Source organism: Brienomyrus brachyistius, unplaced genomic scaffold (genome assembly GCF_023856365.1).
Source record: "Brienomyrus brachyistius isolate T26 unplaced genomic scaffold, BBRACH_0.4 scaffold87, whole genome shotgun sequence".
In the NCBI taxonomy this organism is placed as follows: domain Eukaryota; kingdom Metazoa; phylum Chordata; class Actinopteri; order Osteoglossiformes; family Mormyridae; genus Brienomyrus; species Brienomyrus brachyistius.
In genome coordinates, this window is record NW_026042362.1 from 23,438 (window position 1) to 44,106 (window position 20,669).

The window sequence follows — 20,669 nt, forward strand, 5'->3', positions numbered from 1 at the left end:
CAGCGACACTGAATTGTGGAATCCTGGTAATAAAGGCTTATTGCTAGACTTCTGTTGTGAGCTGTTTCTTATGCCTGGTGCCCAGTTTAGCCGAGTTATAAACCTGCATCATTGGGGAAAAGTGATCCTCTTACAATTACATTGTGTTGATTACATTATAATGTTTACATTGTAATGATTACATCATGGATATTTGGCATACTTTTTAATATCATAATACTTGTATTCTACGTTATATAGTGCTAAATAATATTCCATAAGAGCAGCTTCACTCCTGAGTGTCCTGGGTGATTGTAGCTCAGGTCCAGCTCTCTCAGGTGTGAGGGGTTTGACCTTAGAGCTGAAGCCAGGGAAGAACAGCCTTCTTCTGTGACTCTACAGCCTGCAGAGAGATGGACAAAAACACTCTGATAAATAAGATCACCAATACAATTATTACTTTTAAGTAAATGTAACTACTTTCCTATTGACAATGTGTTTCCTTTCAATAAATACAGTTTACTACGTGGAAGGAATACCCAGTAATACTGACCTCAGTTTCTCCAGTTTACAGTGTGGAATACCCAGTCCAGCAGAGAGCAGCTTCACTTCTGAATCCTGTAGGTCATTGTAACTCAGGTCCAGCTCTCTCATATGTGAGTGGTTTGATCTGAGAGCTGAAGCCAGCGCCTCACAGCATTCCTCTGTGAGTTCACACCGGTTCACCTTTAGGAAAATGAAAGACTTTTAAGATTCAAGGTTCTTTATTTGTGACATGCGTAGTTATACAGGTACAACATGCAGTGAAATGTATCCTGAACCGCTCTTTTAACTGTGCAACATTAAAATAATTAAATTTTAAAACCACTTTTTGCATTGGTGCACTGTATATTACATCACAGTGAGCCGTTACATTCATCACAGAAGAGATTCTTTTAAACAATGAATTTATTGTACAGCTTTTAAGTGGCACTTTAACACTCACCTCAGTTTTGACGAACATTATATTTTGTTAAACTCTGCATATTTATATTTAAAATTGCAACACAACCATCACTTTTCTTTGTCTATTAGCTGCTAACCAACACAGTGCTAACCATGACAGTTTGGTGTAAGATCAGTGGGTAACACCTGAGTGAGGGTATCCATTTTACCATAAACGATGCTGAAAAATGGGCTGAGGAGGGATGTTAAATATCAAGAGCAGTTCTGTTAAAAGGATACAGCGACTGAATAGAGGGGAACATTACTGATATTAAAGGTAAGTTAAGGATTTTGACAGGCGTAGCCTAAGTGTAAATGTACTAGCTAATCAGCAAACATCAAAATATTCTTTGCAGCGTGAATAACTAACGTTAGTCATTAACAAGCTTGATTTATTTTCTGAGTTTACAATTTTCTGAGACAAGCACTATTATCCTGAGATAGGCTGAAAATGCTGGATACATATTACTAAACATATATAGTACATTAGAGTTAATCAAAGGGGTATGAATATATTTTAGGTCCAAGCAGAGTCAGGTACTTCACCTCAAATGGATCTTGGGTTTTCACATAGAAAATAAAAATCTTCAGCCCCACTGTGAGGAATTATAGCAGGAGGCAGCTTGGTTATATGAAACATCCTCACTACTGTAAATCCATGATTCTGCAAAAGTGTTTTCTAAATTTGAACTGAGCTTCTAAGTGTCCCGGTTACAAGGAAATCAAGGGAAAGACAAACCTTGATCACATTCTCGTCTTTGATAAGATGTACATTCTGGTTCACAACAATATGCCACACTAGCATCAAAGAATTTTGTGGAATTCATCCCACCTCAGCCTCGTTTTCATTTTGAAAATGGTGACCTCTGCGAAATAAGCTAATAGCCCCCCCAATTCAGTGCCAGAACGTTGGAGTTCACCCCAGTGAGCGAGAGGGTTACCTCCCTTCCACTTCGAGTTGGCGGAGGGGGTCTGACTGTTTATGCGTATGCACCGAACATCAGCTCAGAGTACCTGGCCTGCTTCGAGACCTGGGAGGGGGGCTGGGAGGTGCCCCCCATGTGGACTGCATTGTCCTGCTGGGAGACATTAACGCTGATGTGCGTAGCGACAGTGAAACCTGGAAAGGTGTGACTGGGAGGAACGGCCTGGCCGATCTGAATCCCTGTGCTGCCCACAGTGTGTCCATAACGAACAGCATGGTGGAACATAAGTGCTCCTGTGACCGGAGCACCCTGGGCCGCAGGGCGATGGCCGATGGCAGTCTGATGGGACTGGCAATTTGCTACTTTTAATATCTCTCCTTAAATGTTTCATGTTTTTTTAATTTAATTTTTTATTGTCATATTTAGTCCTACGATTTTACTTTGTGCATTAAGCATTTTATTTTTTATCATCTTTTCTGGAAAGCACTTTGAATGACCTTCTTGTATGAAGATGTGCTATACAAATAAACTTGACTGAAACTGACATAAAATATTCATTCTCTACTCACTTCAGCTTCTCCAGTTTACAGCTGGGATCCTCCAGTACAGCAGAGAGCAGCTTCACTCCTGAGTCTCCTGGGGGATTGTAGCTCAGATCCAGCTTTCTGAGGTTTGACTTCAGAGCTGAAGTCAGGGAAGAACAGCCTCTCTGTGACTCTACAGCCTGACAGCCTATTGAAAGGAAACCACAAAATTTCAGACAAAATACAGGCAGCAGTGACCTGTCAAATCACCAGTGCTGAAGTTGCCAGTGACTGGCCTGGACCCACCAGAGCAAACAGCCCTTCAGCCCCCCCCCCCCCCACCCCACCCTTCCCCCATCCCAGGTCTCCCTGTTGCTGATAAAAAGCTGCCATTCGGGGGTAATATTCTGCACTTGGGTTTGCCTGAGTGCCTCTGTTCCTGCAGCTGCCACAAACTGTTCACTGAAGCTCACCTTTTAGCGTCACTGACTGTAATAACAGACATAAATGATTGGCTTCTAAATTAGACCATACAGTGAGAGCGACCCACTGCATCAAACAACTGGACTCTCTCACCCTCAGTCCTGCCAGAGGAAGAGCACTGAGGACAGAAAAATGATAGCAAACAACATTCAGCATTAGACTCTAAAACCGTCTGTAATGTCCGTGTTTATCCAGTGGACCATAAACTAAAATAAGCTTTCCTGTTTCAGTTTCTTTTAGATGTTATAAAGTAATAAATAAACAATCATAATAATTAAACCATGCATTACTGACTATCAGACAACTTCAACAAGTTACCAAATGGATGCAAAATCAAAGATATTCATTTTCGCCTGACACTAACCATGTATTCCTTCACAGTACTAAGCCATAGAAAGGGCCCCAATGAAACCCCTGCATTCCTGCATCGCAGATACTCTAATCTCAGCATTTATAAGATTATATTTGTACTGCCTGCCAATTTTTATATTAGATTAGACTAAAAAATGAGAAATATCTATATGCAGAAGTAGTTTTTCCTGATAAGAAGGATGACATCAAGACTGTCAGCATTTACAAATCGAATTATGACATATCTGAGTAGCCCAGACTGTCCGGAAAACAAAGCCGTACAGCATATGTGGATGACTAATGTACATGCAGTGTAATAAGCGTATAATCAAATGGATAGAAAAACGCTCAATAATAGACAGGAGTCAAAGGGTAAATAAGGTGCATCATGTGGAAGAGAAGTTAGGTGGCATTGGGGTGCATTGTGAGTTTCATCTGGTAGCTAGAAAGGAACAAACAGGGCTTTTGGGGGGGGGGGGGACTTCTCCAGGGGCTACATTGCTCTACCTTTTTGTAAAATTATTTATTTTAAAAAAATCTTTTCTCCTTACACTATAATGGCAGGTTTAGGACTAATACAGTACAGTCATAACCAGTGTCAAGGATTCTATGCATTGCTACACAGAGACAAGTCCAGATATTGAGCCCAAGGCTAAAATTGTGGTTTACTTACAAGTGCACTTTGCTGGGCAGTGGGGGTGTTTGTCCTTCTCTGCTCACATTTTGCCCTCTTATCCTGTCTTCTCCTCCGCAGCCCTTCCTCCTTCTCTCTGTTGCTCCTATATTCCCTCCCCTCCAGTCATCTATGTTCTCTGCGGTCTCTCCTCTTCTCCCATTCTTCAGTTATACTGTCTTCTCTGCTTTCCCTGTATCCCTCCTGTCTTCTGGTCCTGTCGTCTTTTCTCCAGTCATCCTCTGCTTCTCAGTCATCTCTGCATCTTTTCACTCTTTTGTTTGCTCATTCTTTGATTGTTTGTGTTATTCGTTAACCCACCACCCCATGCTGGATGAGTCTTGATGTTTTTTGTTCTTTTTAAAGTTAGGCTTCTTCCTTTGTTTTTGTGCCATATCTTCTGCCCTCTTCTGGTTGCGGCAGTGCATGACACGGGTGGAAAAATAGGGTTTATTACAACACACACATCAAAACCAAAAGGATCAGGATGGATCCAAAATAAACAGCAAATGACCAGGAATGAACTAAATGATGGAATAAACACAACTAGAGAACTATATACATACATACAACATACAGCTATAATGAAGCATCAAAGAACAGAAGCAGAACAGGCACTTAAATACACAGCTAACAAGACACAGTGCAGGACAGTGAGAATCATAACCAATAACAAGGACTGAGGGCAACCCAGGAACAGGCGTTACAGTTAAACAGCACTGGTGAAATCAAAGTGACCTTTCAGCCACATGGTCAGCTCTGCATCGCCCTCTGCTGTTTGCATTAGAAGCTGCTTGAAATTCCCACTCTCCTTACCAACACCTCGAAAAGCCAGGCCTTGCCGTGCCAAGTACTTAACTTCAGAAGATTTTTCCTCACTTGCTGCTGCTCTTTCCAGCTCATCTGAAGGTTGAATATTAACAGGATTGATCTTCTGAATCCATGTCATCAGTGCTAATCTGTGGCACTGCCTGTCTTTATGTGCACTGAATTTCCCCAGTGCCTTTTCCAGTTTCACATGCCAGTCTTCACAAGAGCTGAATGTGTCTTTCATGCCAGTTTAGACATTTGTGTTACAAATTATTTTGAACAGTAGAAACAAAGAACCCCCCTTAAGAAGAGGGGGAGCTGTAATGGAGCCCAGTGTGATCTTTAAACCATTTCTCCTGAAAGCAGGGTCTCCTGTTTGATAGACGTGACATTTACATTTGGCTGATTTGGTGAAGGTCCAAGCTCCTCCCCCCCTCCTCCCTAATACACCTTCATCTTCATCTGCCTGTCTGCTCTCTCTCTCTCTCTCTCTCTGCCATTGACTCACACTCAGTCTCCCTGATTAAATGCTGTATCTGAAATACACACCACAGGCCAAACTAGGAAGCATATTAAACTAACATCAGGATCAGGCTGCTGTGACGTCATTATTCACTCTTAACCATCAATATTTGCTCCTTTTCTCACTCCCCTCCATGTCGCCTGCATTCTCTGCCGTCAGCAGCCTCTTGCTGTCTCTCCCTCTTTATCTTTACTCTCAGCACAGCAGAGTTTACATGAAAGCAGTTATCAGTAAACAAGTGGTGCTTCTTGGCATGATGCTCAGGAATGGATTTCTAAGGATTTGTTACCTGAATGGGAATGATTAATATATGAAGTTTTGACTCACATACTGTATACGTCTATCATCTGACTGGCACTAATTATCTCACTGTCTCTACTTACTTTTCTGCTTTTCTGTGGTTGCCCAAAAACTCACGATTGTCACACTTCCTCTTCAGGATTACAGACTTTCATGAAAACATTTTTTAAATGTGGGTGTTTTACCTGTGTGATATGCTTGCCTTTTGTACTTTATGAAGGACATAAAATAGAATTTAATTTTTACATTATATTACTCATACAACAGGAGGCATGGTCCTGCAGTGGTTAGCACTGTTGCCTCACACCTCTGGGACCTGGGTTCGAATCTCCGCCTGGGTCACATGTGTGTGGAGTTTGCATGTTCTCCCCATGTTGTCGTGGGGTTTCCTCCGGGTACTCCGGTTTGCCCCCACAGTCCAAAAATATGCTGAGGCTAATTGGACTTGCTAAATTGCCCATAGGTGTGCATGTGTAAGAGTGAATGGTGTGTGAGTGTGCCCTGCGATGGGCTGGCCCCACATCCTGGGTAGTTCCCTGCCTCGTGCCCATTGCTTCCGGGATAGGCTCCAGACCCCCCCCGCGACCCAGTAGGATAAGTGGTTTGGAAAATGGATGGATAATAATAATAATAACAAATAATGATGATAATAATAATTGCACTGTGTCCAATGACTGCGAGTTACTGTAAACAGTAAAGTACACGTAACTGGACATGTCTGTATTATTTTGGTTTATACTTATTAATCCATTAATTCTAACTTTTGTACTTTAAATGGACAGAGTACAGTTATTATTATTAGGACAAGTATTGTGAGGGAACGCAAAACTATTGAGAGGAAACACAAAACAATTAAAAATATATTTTCTCACCCTGACATCTAAGGGACTCCATATACTGCAGATGATCTATAGAAAAAAATCACAAATACATCACTATCAACAAATATGTGGTTTTATTTAAATTATTGGGACTCAAAGGAAAATGGCTCTTCGCAATTTTCTTTTGAACCGTAATCATAGGCTAATTGATTAAACATAAGTATTGATTTATTTCCATGACAACATTGTATATAATACTTATTTTGTCACCCTGGTCTATTTCATTACATATAAGAGAAGGCACACAGAATAATAACCAAAGGGTGAAGAATTTGATTGTGATTTTATTTTGAAAGATCACTTTATTATGGAAGGCCATTTGGGACTTAACATCTACTTTGACGCCCATGTCAACACGTCAAACAAATTATGTCTTAACACGTATATTACTTACGTGTTAAGCCATTCGGACATCTTAACACGTCTTAAAACTGCATGTTAATGCGGCCAATTTGAACCTCTTAAGACGTTTGTACCTTTAATGCATCTATGCTATTGGTTGGCATAAACGTACACACCCCTTTTGACGTAAGGGCTATACGTATGCAGTACATGCCCTGTACGTTGTAGTCATGTGGTCTCTACGTTCAGCCATGTGAGTCCTACGTTGTTATTACGTATAGGCAACGTATGTATTACGTGTCAAACGTGACTGTGATGTTGTTTTCGGCACAGTCCATTTGTTGGAGGGGTGAATCACGGGTTTATTTAAACTGGCAGAACAGTTATCTTTAAATCTTTACAAAGTATAACTGGCAGTTTTAACATTTAATGAAACTGGAGCAAAAATGGTAAATCTGGCTAATATTGATTTAATTGCACTGGTGTCTTTGTGGTGAACAGTGCAGATGAGCTAAACTTATCATTTTGATCACTTTCTGTTCTGCATTAACAGCAAAAACTATATATTCAGCAAAGAAACGTATGTAGTTATTCATTTATTTGTAATAAGGAGTTTATAGTGAACGGTCATAGCAACAGTATGAATGGCATCAATAATTTAGCTGCCTTATATTTTACCGGATGTACGTCGCATAGCCATTCTAGATATCTGAAATGACAATTGTGGATAGGAAGAATGTCATTGTGGATATCTGAAATGCTCTCTTTGACTAGGAAGAATTGAATTAGAGATATCTGCAATACATATCCAGTCTAGCGATTAAATGTTAAAACGCCTTGCCATACTTTTGCATATATTGTTCCTGTGCTGCAGTATTAAACTATTTTAAAATGCAAAATAATTATTCTGTGACTGCATTGTTAATTTTTTTCCCACGTATTTTAAACAAATCTAATAAAAAACTGTAAAAACATGGAACAGATCAGGCACTGACAGTCAATCAGCCACCTGAGGTCATTATCTAGTGACCGAGGAACATTTTTCTCTTCTTGCAATGACTGTCTGCAAGGCTTCCCCATAAAACCGATAAAGTGGTAGCACCCAATTTTAAACATGTTAAGACGTTCAGATTGGCCGCGTTAACACGTAGTTTTAAGACGTGTTAAAACGTCCGAACGGCTTGACACGTAAATAATGTAAGTGTCAAGTACATCATTTGCTGACAATTACTTTGACAGCTGGGAGGACGACACAGAGTAGATGAATTGATCATATTGAGGGGTTGTGCCATTGCCTTTCTCTGTCCATGTCCTTGTGTTCTACACCACACCTTTGTTTCCTGTAAACCTGCGTTAGGCTCTTTCTGTACCTTTCCGACACAGAAACCTTTTCATGACATGAATTTATAATTGTCTTCTCACTTGAGTATGAATGATGCTTAGATATAATCTATATAATATAAATTTGATATATACTATATATGTGCATCCCACAGAAATCTCCACAATTGTAGAGGTACATACGGTCTCTATGCTTTTCCTAGAGAGCCCAGGCATAGAGAAGACACAAAATAATCAGTTTTCCACAGCATTTTCCTCCAAGCCTAGTTAAACCATAGAGACTATACCATCTCGCGTAGTCACTGGCTAGCATGCAAAGAGCCATTTCTGTGGTTTTTGTTCTCTTGCCCCATTCATCACAATCGCGGTGGATTAAAAGAAAAAGTCAAAAACAGTACTGTGTCATGCTATGTGTCTATGTGTAATAGGATTGCAGATTAGCTTAATGGACAGTCACCCCTGTTTAATTTTTTTTACAGATTTTCTGAATGCTTAAACACTAAAAATGATTCTTATAAAACTATTAATAGTTATAGCAAAATTACTCACTGTTTTGCACTCAGTTTGCACTTTTGTAACACACAATTTGCAAATGTGTAAATACAATCCACTGCACAGCACTCTTTTTGTGGAACTGTAAACACAACTCACTGTTTTACACACAATTTCCAAATGATCAACACATTCCTAGTAAAACTATACACATTTATGGCTATTGTTTACACTATTTTGCCAACTGTCTGGCCACACTGGCACATGTGAAAACGGTTTTAGATAATTAGTTCACTTTGCAATCAGCATGAGAGCTATAAATAAGCCACAGGTACAGTAAGCTTTCAGTGTGGAGAACAATGGAGGGAGACGGAAGACTGAGAAGAGTGAGAATTAGAGAAGGGCGAGGAAAAGGATGAAGACTAGGAGGTGAATTTAGAGGATGAGGAGGTGAAGAGGAAGGAGGAAGGGTAAGAAGAAATATAATAACTGATGTCATCAGAGCTACAACAGTGGATCATGTGATCAACCATGGAATGACCCTGAGGGAAGCTGGCCAATGGGTTCAGCCTGACCTGAGCCGCTACGCTGTAGCAGGCATCATAAGGACGGTTCCAAATGAGAATCGGTTAGTACAGTTACTTCACAGTACGTTTTGTAGTGGTACCATACTGTAATGAGAATCGGTTAGTACAGTTACTTCACAGTACGTTTTGTAGTGGTACAATACTGTAATGAGAATCGGTTAGTACAGTTACTTCACAGTACGTTTTGTAATAGTACTATACTCTAATGAGAAACACAACAATGCTGTACAGGTAAAAACTGAAATGGTTACTCTACAGACCTGCTAGACATCCAGAACCTGGGGGCAGAGGAAGAATGTTCACTGAAGAACGAGAGACCCATATAGTTAATATGGTGATCACAAATAATTCCATTAGGCTACGAGAAATACAGCAGCGTATAATAAAGGATGACACCATCTCCCAAAACATGAACAATGTGAGCATCTCTGCATTATCTCGTGTACTGGCATGCAACAGAATCAGGATGAAGCACATTTACAGAGTCCCTTTTGAAAGAAACAGTTGAACGCGTTGGCATGGCAGGAACATTATTGGACACGGTGCCATAACCAATGTCCCAGGACAGCGTGGTGGTAACATAACTATGTGTGCAGCTATAAGTCAGAACGGTGCTGTTCACCATCATGCAACCCTGGGCCCATGTAACACTGCACACATTATTACATTCCTGGACAGTCTACATCATATGCTCACTAATGTTCACAGACCAGTTATGTCATCATATGGGACAATATTAGTTTCCATAGGACTGCTTTAGTTCGCAACTGGTTTACAGTCGCCCACTCTTCACTGTACTCAACCTCCCGCCTTACTCTCCATTCTTGAATCCGATTGAAGAATTCTTCTCTGCCTGGTGCTGGAAGGTCTATGATCGTCATCCCCATCAACGCATGGCTCTTTTACAGGCAATGGAGGAGGCATGCGAGGATATTGACCAGGCATCATGTCAGGCCAGGATAAGGCACTCCAGGAGAGTTTCCCCGGTGCCTTGGACTAGAAAGCATTGCATGTGATGTTGATGAAATTCTGTGGCCGGACGCAAAGAGACGACAAGAATGATTTTTTTTCTCTCTCTCAGTGAAATTGTATGTTGTCTTATGTTTCTTTTGATGCATGTGAATAAACATTCATACTTGAAATTTGAATCTTGAATTGTGTTTACAGAACTATTTATGACAAAAGTATGACCTCAAATTGACATACCTCGTGCACAGAGAAAGCAAAAGCCAGATGTGTTTTCCATTCCTACCATCAGTGTGTAGTTGGTGCATTGTGTGCTTATTAAGATGATGGTTTGTGTTAACTGATTGGTACAAAAATACAATTTTTCCAAAGGTTTGAAGAGTTAAGCAAGATTTATTAGCTTTTGCAAGAGACCTACAATGTTTTGCTGATTTGGTGGTTTTTTTATTTGTGTGCAGAGTTTTTGCAAAATAGCCAGTAGTTACAAAAATGTGTTTAAGCCACCAGAAAAAAAACGTGTGTGCTTTGGTGCACATCCATCCATCCATTTTCCAAACCGCTTATCCTACTGGGTCGCGGGGGGGTCCGGAGCCTATCCTGGAAGCAATGGGCACGAGGCAGGGAACAACCCAGGATGGGGGGCCAGCCCATCGCAGGGCACACTCACACACCATTCACTCACACATGCACACCTATGGGCAATTCAGCAACTCCAATTAGCCTCAGCATGTTTTTGGACTGTGGGGGGAAACCGGAGTACCCGGAGGAAACCCCACGACGACACGGGGAGAACATGCAAACTCCGCACACATGTGACCCAGGCGGAGACTCGAACCCGGGTCCCAGAGGTGTGAGGCGACAGTGCTAACCACTGCACCACCATGCCGCCCCCTGTTCAATATTCAATATTATTGAAAATAAAAATGGAAAAATTAATTTATGGGGGGCGGCATGATGGTGCAGTGGTTAGCACTGTTGCCTCACACCTCTGGGACCTGGGTTTGAGTCTCCGCCTGGGTCGCATGTGTGGAGTTTGCATGTTCTCCCCATGTCGTCGTGAGGTTTCCTCCGGGTACTCTGGTTTCCCCCCACAGTCCAACAACATGCTGAGGCTAATTGCAGTTGCTAAATTGCCCGTAGGTGTGTGTGTGAGAGTCACTGGTGTGTGAGTGTGCCCTGCAATGGGCTGGCCCCCCATCCTGGGTTGTTCCCTGCCTCGTGCCCATTGATTCCGGGATAGGCTCCGGACCCCCCGCGACCCAATAGGATAAGCGGTTTGGAAAATGGATGGATGGATGGATGGATGAATATTGAACACACATTTTGTGAATATTGAATATTGATGTTAACTCAGCATCTTATTTTCAATGTTGAAAAAGTCACTTTATATCAAGGTTTCGCCACCATTAATTTTTCAATATTGAACATCTGACCAAAAATCTATTCAGTTTCAATGCTGATAATTTATCACTGACCATAATTCAATGCATTTAACTATACTTCAACGCTGAAACAATAACATGATGCTATCTGGGCTATGAATAATTATTTCAATTGATATACAGATTCCAAGCCCATATAGGTGACACACAGGTACATAATGGGCGTCTTATGTCTGAGGTAGCCAGCTACTGTGTTTGATAACCCACCATCATAATAATAGTTTCCTTGCACCAGTATAAAAGTAAACCAATTGATCCCTCTTACAATAACCTGTGGTATGAAACTAAATAAAATGTATCGTACCAGTCTTGGGGAAAACCAGTGAGAATCCACTGTGAAACAGCACTGCGCAAATTCTCATGTGTTCCTAATGACAAGGGCAAGACTGGTAATCAAACTAGCCTCTCGGCAGGAGTGTTAGTGTAAAAGTAGGGCTTATTGACACAGATAATAAAGCTTGTTAGAATGCGTAACATAATTATTTAGCTGGGCCCAGAAGAGGTGAGAGCTCCCCTAGTGGCTACAGGAGTGCATTTTCCCCAAAGCAGATACAATGGATGGTGGTCTTATTGCTTTTAGACCACAACTTGGGATAGAAGAACAAATCAAATTATTTTCCTCATTTAATATTCAGATTTTAATTGGGCTTAAATTTTAGAACACAGTGTGTTCTAGGATGGTACGTTATGGATATTAGTCTCTACCACATTCTAACGCTATAAATCCGGACCTTTTCCTATGTTTGATTTGGTGGCTGCCAGGCGTTCTGAGTAGTATAGTGACTATGGTAGGCGTGTGATTCCCTAAGGAATTTTTTGTTCTGTTCTGTGTGGCAAATACATATAATGCTGACATTTTTCCTGGAAGATTTGGGATTTTTCATCCCGTGCCTTAAGGTATTTCTCTCCAGCTCTAGGGAGTCTCCCCCGAAAACACCAGTCACTCACTAGCCTTACACTTATGCTTGCTGACTTATTCAACACCATGAAGGATTAACAGAAAAACAGAAACCTATTAAAAGGCTGCACCATATCATGATATGCAAATAAACATCCAGCATCATTGTTTCACAGGGAAGTACATTATTTATTGATAATTATAACCCTAACCCTTACTTCTCAGCTTGACAAACATAAGGTGCGGCGCGTGAGCATGTGAACTGGTTGAAATGCAAGTGTCTCACAGTCAATGCATAAGACTTGAGAGCCCTGACTTTACTTATATAGCCCACAACATGTTTATGATTCATAAATAAATCTGGCCAGCAAATCGGTCTTTCATTTTCCACAGAATAAAAAGAACGATAATGTTATCCCGCTGATAATTGCAGGCGCGTTTCACCCCCGGCACTGGCTGGAGACACAGGCAAAAGGCATACAATCTTATTGAGGTACAAAAATTATTCCATCTACTCTGCACTTCTGCATAACTTCCATCATAGTGCCAGTTTTTGCGGTCAGCAAGTTTATTACTGTAAGCGCCTCCATAGTAGTGCCTCTGAGGAACTGAACCGGACTTCCGATGGTGTCTCTCACATGCACATCATACATATATATATGTATATACACTCACTCTCTCCGGGTCTTTCACATGATATGTGGTCAGCCACTATATGGGAGGGATATTCAGGCATAAATTAAGGGCATATTTACAAGCCACACTAGTGTATCTATGTAACCGGTCATTCCCTGCCTATACTCTGCGTTGTGTTTTGGGGTGTTATCAGGTGTTTGTGGGGTGCAGGAGGAAGGGATATTACAGACGCCGTTGTCGTTCCTGGATTTTATTGAAACTGTTGGGAACAATAAGGAAAGGGGTAAACTTCATATGCTCTGGCCCTCTCGCTCTCTCTGCACAAAGTAAAACAATGTATATACTTATGTATAGACGTGTTTTCTATCCCCTGCTTATGATGAATAATAAATCAAATATAATATATAATATATGGGTCATAATTATACAATTGATTTACTAACTCGGGGGACCCTGCCACTAGATCCTCACCTCTTCCCACGTGTGCAATACACCAAAGGGAAGAGGAAATGAGGTCGGGACCCTTATAAAGGGGAAAAGACAGAGGGAGGGGCGATGCAGGACAAAAGCATCATGGGAAAGTTTAAAGGATATTGTACCCATCAGGTTAGACAGAAGAAGGAAAACAGAATCTTGTATAATTATAAATTAAAAGTAAAATAACAACCTGTTACACGTCACCTACACTTCAGACTTCATCCTCAAAATCAAAGCAGTATTAACACAAGCAACATGTTCCATCTCTTAAATCCAATCTAACTTTTAAAAATAAAGTCTGTTTCAACTGGACTTTTATCTAAGAAAAACAAACATTTTATGTTCGAGTTGTTATAAAACTACTGAAACAAATAATTGGCTATACTGCAGTTCCGCTGTCTTGTTTGGCACCCTAAATTATGTCCTGCATTCTGTGGAAACAAATGAAGGCTGAGGAATGTTACGTAACACAGCTAGAATGCAAAAACTCTATCTGGTGTAATTCAGTGCATAAAACCAATGGTCTTAAGTGTGGTGTCTTCTTCGTAACACTCCCTGACTTTTCTATCCATGACCATGAGATAGGGTGGGCTGCTTTTCTTCCTTCCTTTGACTAGTATTCCTCCCTTTCCTCCCAGCCTTGGTTGGTGGGTCAGGCAGCATCACCTTCTTTTAATAGACCCAGGTGTCATTTATCTTGAAATTAGGTTCAAGTGCAGAAAATGATCTAGCAGAAGTCTTAGACAATCTCTGAATTACAGAGAAATCTGATTTATTCTGAAACTGTGAAAAATTGTTCATCTGTATTTTGCTGCATTGCTAATTGTTGATGTGTGTGCCCTCCTTGTGCAGTAAAGGGGAGATCACATGCAGAGCTGGTTTTCCGTAGTTTCTTAGCCTGAATTAAAATTAAATATTCTCTTCATATAGGAACCAAGTCTCTGGCTGGAAATTTCTACAAAAGGTCCATCTTCTTTTGCCGTATCAACACTTAAATGAGAAAAGCAGACAGGGAGAGTATAGGTGACTGCAGTGACTGTCCTTCCATGCAATCCATATGTACAAGGGGTATGACCAGAGTACACATGTACAAAAAATTATATATCAAAAGCAAGTACCTTTGTTGAAACGTGAAGGTAATCGTTTACAGCATAACAATTCCATCCTAAAAAAAAGAATTTGTCTGTGTATTGCCTAGGAACTGCTACAATGTTAAAATGGTAAATCCCAACCAACCAGAGCAAGAACTGACACGTTATTTAAGAACTGAAAGAAGGAGAAAATTGAAAACTTTCTTCGTGGGATCAATAACATATATGTTTTGTTTCCCACGGTCCTGTTACTAATTCAAATCTTAAATCCTGTACTTTGATATTTTGGGCTGAATGTAATGACAGCAAACATAACAGCTGCCTCAATGCAGGTGAAGGCAGCCCAGAGGGTCCAAGAGGTCAGTGGTCAATTACTGCATAGGGATCAAATCTGCAATCAGAAAATTACTGCATACATGCCTTTATATTACGGTCAAGCGGAGAGTCAGAGCAGTTTCCATAGAAACAACGTAAACAAACTTTACCGTTTGAAGCACAACAAACTCTGAGTGAAAATGGCGCAGAGGTGAGTAGCTTGTTAGCTCTCCAAAATGTCTTTGAATTCTTCAACTGATGTTGTGCTACTTCGATTATTTAGCCTTTTATACTATAATGACATAGTAAATGTCTATAATACAATAAAAAACATTACATATTTTTTTAATATTACATATTTTTTAACGTCATTTAAAGTGCAGTGGTTTTTATTGCTACTGTGGTTGCTAATATTTAAATAATGACAGACTATTTGGTTAGTAAATTCATCTCAAACATGCTAGTTTAGTAGGGCTTCCCAACCTTTCGATGTCCGCGGATCGGTTTCCGTCGTAGAAAAGTGTCACGGATGGGTAAGACGGCGGTATAATTTGGGGGTTCCCACGCCGAGCGGCGGGAGATTGACGGTGTATACGGACATGCGGGGCTAATGGCGTATTTCCGTACATCAATACGGGCAGCTTTCTTTCCAAAACGGCGCGATCCCCTAATAAACGGGACGGCTGGCTCCTCTACCCCCGGTTGTCTGCCGCCCGGTGCAATACTCCGCGCGGACGGTACCGGAACACCGACCGGAAGTTGGGACCCCCTACTGTACAGGGTGGTAGGTAAATTGTAAAAAAAAATTTGGGGCATTACTTTCAGAGTAGGCTAGATGCTTCTAAGTTTATCATTACAGCTATTTACATTGTTACACAGGATTAACACTTTCAAATATTCTTAGCTTGGTTAGTGTTAACTCAGTTCTTGGTAGTATTCATCTGGGTATTCATTTGATGTGGAGCACAGTTGTTTCGTATTTGATTCTAGTTATAATTTGGTGACATTACTGTTTAATATGCTATTGCACTTACAGTATCGTGCATTTTACAGTAGATTGTTTTTGCAATCTTGCTCGCTGTTTCTTTTATTCTTTCTTTTTTATATATGTGAACCCTGTAATTATAATTATTTATTATAATAATTATAACAATTGTATTTTCTGTATGGTTGAAGAATTTCCAGCTCTTTATTTATTTTATTATCTCTGTTAAGTGCTGGTTAATCTCTCATTTATTCCCCAGAGAGCGAATTGAGAGAGCTCATCGATGGACCAACACCCAACACTGGGAAGCCTGGAACCTGTGGGATGAAGTGATCAACTGGGGAGAAGGTGTGGAGGAGTTCTCACCAGTGACACTCCCCACTGTCCAGGCTGGGGGGGTTAAGGGGGGATTGGGGGGGTCTACTGATTTGGGTAAGGGAGGGGAGAGTGTGGGAAAGGATGGACTGCTAGCCAGCACTAGTATTTCATCTCAAAGTCTTCAGAGTAATTACGGCCTTTCATCTGAAGACTGGGAAATTTATAAAACTTGCTACCTTAACAAAAAAAAGAAAGTCAGGAAGGACCGGACAAGCCGGAGGGAGGGTGAGGTAAGGGGGCAGAGTAGTGAGGAATATGTGGAGGTACCAGAGTGGGGAACATTTGAGGGGAAGGCCTCCAGGGTTGTGATGGAGGGGACAGAGGCTGGTGTTAGTATGATGGATATGCTAAATGGAGGTGAGGAGAATGTATGTGAGGTGGGAGTGAATGTGGAGGAGGTTAAGGGAGGAGGAGGGAAAAGTACAGGGAATGCTGTGGAATATGTGGTGTCACAAGTAGGCAGAACTTGGCTAGAACCCATCCAGGAGGAAGACCTTGAGGAAGATGAAGAAAGAGATGAGGAGCTTCAGGAAGCAGAAGACACTGATGCTGCCACAGTGGACAGTTGGCAGTGCATGGCGGCATATGTAGCCAGAATATGGCTGCAGACTTTACAGGAAGATGGACCTGAGGAAAATGAAGAAGCTGATGTGGTATTCCAGCAGGCAGAAGATGCTGATGCTACCACACTGGTCAGGTTTCAGTGTATGGTGGCATCTGAAGACAGATCACAGCTACTGACTATACCAGAAGAAGGACCTGAGGAAGAGGACGAGACTGAAGTGATGAAGACAGATAAAACAAAAGAAGATGCTGATGCTGCCGAGAAGATCTACAGTGAAGAAGAAGTATCATTCCATGTGAATGCCGAAGATCTTTCTGAAGATGATACTGAGAAGAGCCACAAGAAGAAGAAGAAGAAGATGAAGTGGTGCTTCTTCTGCTGTCCCCTGCCTTTCAGAAGAAGTAGCAAGAGGCAGTAATTATAAGGTTGTGAATTCAGGTTTACAAATGACTTAAAGCAGTAATATAACTGCATTATTGACACCTTCACAATGCACTGTAATGCATCCATAAATATATTATAGACATGGGTATAAATATTGAAGAAAAAAAAGCATAACACATTATAGCCATGTTTATTATGGATTAATGGCCGATATAATGTATTATGAAGATATTTATTGTGTATATATAGATCAGAGCATTCATAATGCATTATCAAGATAGCTATAATGTGTTATGCCTTTGTATAAGTATTTACAGCCGTGTTTTTAATACTTTTATAAATGATTTATAAGGCATTAATTGGGTATTTATTTATTTATTTATTAGTTATATGACTGCTTTAAGTAAAGTGTTTATTTTCTTTTTCTTAGAATACCCGTGTTAGAGCCCTGCATTGGGACTGGGATCCCGCGGGACCCAACGGAAAGAGATACTGTTTAAGTGTTAATGTAGATATAAGATACGACAGGATAAGATATGCTAAGTTAAAATATAAGATAGGCTAAGACGAAATATATTAATATAACCTAAGTTGAAATATAATAAGATAAGATAGGCTAAGTTAAAATATAATAAGATAGGTTAAGTTAAGATATGACAAGATAGGCTAAGATAAAATATGATAGGCTAAGTTAACATATGATAAGATAGGCTATTTTAAGATAAGAGATTTGCAATAAAACATATTTACTTTTCAAACTGTGTCTTTGTCATCTTTTCAGTGTTGTGTCTGTCTTTGTTTGATAATTTTGAATCGTTAATTTATATCTGAGACTCTCCTAAATGTCAATAAGTAGAGACGGAGGAATGGGAGGAAGGTACGGTTAAGTATAAATGATAAAGTATCAAAATCACAGTGCTACCTTATTTTGACGCAGAGAAAGTAATTTCAGTGTTACTACCACATATGAGTTAATGGCTGCAAATGTTGGTGTTACAAGTGCCGGTAAATAACGCGGCGTAAGTTTAACTCCGGTGTGTTTCTGAAAAACGCACCGCCTTCTGCCTGCTGTCATTAGGCGAACGTGTAGGAGGCTATTCTGGTAACAGGTAAAGTTGTCATTTAACGTAATGCTAACGTGCATTACCAGTTAGTAAGTGTTTTACTATATCACACACCTTACGTCCTTTATAGTTTTAGCCCGGTGCACTCTGTATCCATGCTAACTAGCTAGCTAATGTTAACATGACGCAGTACAGTCTTCCAGCTTGGGGATTCCCACCCCTGTCCGCGGCCAGTATTCCACAGGGGGTTTGCGGAGGTGTTGGTTGCAAATGCAAACGATCCCTTCATGTTCATGTGTTGTGTTCTAATGTGTAAATAAAAGATAACTATCAAATTCAATGTTTATGTCCTATTATACTAGATAAGACTGTAAAATAGTTTGCCCTGCATATGGATGCCATGCAGTCAGAGTATGATCAAGACAGGGTGTGAGTGTGGAAAAAAGACAAATGTAACAGTATTTGAGGGAAGAGTGTGAAGGAGGGAAATGTAGGGAGAAGGAGGTTCCTCGGAGCTCCGAGATGTGTTTGGCTGTAATAAATCTGGAATATAGCTATATGACATAGTTTTTGATAACACCAGCATTTATTTTTTAGGTTTGTCGAGCTCCGTCAAAACAATTAGAACGAGTCCATTATGTAACTGGAACCCCTCTCACATGTAAACACAGTGACACGCTACAGCATTGGTTTGTTGTCTGAGGCTATGATACTGACCACAAACACATTCTCAAATTTCACTGCACCAATCATAGCATACGCAGGCAGAAAAATTATAGCAAAAAACATTCAACATTAGAGTCTAAAACCGTCTGTAATGTCTGTGTTTATCCAGTGGACCATAAATTAAAATAAGCTTTCCTATTTCAGTTTCTTTCAGATGTTATAAAGTAGTAAATAAAGAATCATATTAATTAAACCATGTATTACTGACTATCAGACAACTTCAACAAGTTACCAAATGGATGCAAAATCAAAGATATTCATTTGCGCCTGGCACTAACCATGTATTCCTTCACAGTACTAAGCCATAGAAAGGGCCCCAATGAAACCCCTGCATTCCTGCATCGCAGATACTCTAATCTCAGCATTTATAAGATTATATTTGTACTACCTGCCAATTTTTATATTAGGTGAGACTAAAAATTGAGAAATATCTATATGCAGAAGTAGTTTTTCCTGATAAGAAGGATAATATCAAGACTGTCAGCATTTACAAATCGAATTATGACATATCTGAGTAGCCCAGACTGTCCGGAAAACAAAGCCGTACAGCATATGTGGCTGACTAATGTACATACAGTGTAATAAGCTGATAATCAAATGGATAGAAAAACGCTCAATAATGGACAGGATTCAAAGTGTAAATTAGGTGCATCATGTGGAAGAGAAGTTAGGTGGCGTTGGGGTGCATTGTGAGTTTCATCTGGTAGCTAGAAGGGAACAAACAGGGCTTGGGGGGGGGGACTTCTCCGGGGGCTACATCGCTCTACCTTTTTTTAAAATTATTTATTAAAAAAAAAAAAAAAATCTTTTCTTCTTACACTATAATGGCAGGTTTAGGACTAATACAGTACAGTCATAACCAGTGTCAGGGATTCTATGCATCGCTACACAGAGACAAGTCCAGATATTGAGCCCAAGGCTAAAATTGTGGTTTACTTACAAGTGCACTTTGCTGGGCAGTGGGGGTGTTTGTCCTTCTCTGCTCACATTTTCCCCTCTTATCCTGTCTTCTCCTCCGCAGCCCTTCCTCCTTCTCTCTGTTGCTCCTATATTCCCTCCCCTCCAGTCATCTATGTTCTCCTTCCTCTGCGGTCTCTCCTCTTCTCCCATTCTTCAGTTATACTGTCTTCTCCGCTCTCCCTGTATCCCTCCTGTCTTCTGGTCCTGTCGTCTTTTCTCCAGTCATCCCCTGCTTCTCAGTCATCTCTGCATCTTTTCTCTCATTTGTTTGCTTATTCTTTGATTGTTTGTGTTATTCGTTAACCCACCACCCCATGCTGGATGAGTCTTGATGTTTTTTGAAGTTTTTTTAAAGTTAGGCTTCTTCCTTTGTTTTTGTGCCATATCTTCTGCCCTCTTCTGGTTGCGGAAGTGCATGACACGGGTGGAAAATAGGGTTTATTACAACACACACATCAAAACCAAAAGGATCAGGATGGATCTAAAATAAACAGCAAATGACCAGGAATGAACTAAATGATGGAATAAACACAACTGGAGAACTATATACATACATACAGCATACAGCTACAATGAACCATGAAAC

The 20,669-nt window shown here is 40.5% G+C and overlaps 1 long non-coding RNA gene across 1 annotated transcript; it reads right to left on the minus strand.

The window, feature by feature from the left end:
* Positions 1 to 218: 218 nt before the first annotated feature.
* Positions 219 to 4,008, minus strand: LOC125727140 (uncharacterized). Its single transcript, XR_007388564.1, has 4 exons — positions 3,921 to 4,008; positions 2,459 to 2,621; positions 533 to 705; positions 219 to 382 (listed from the first exon to the last, which is right to left on the minus strand). It is a non-coding gene; the product is annotated as an uncharacterized LOC125727140 (long non-coding RNA).
* Positions 4,009 to 20,669: the final 16,661 nt, after the last annotated feature.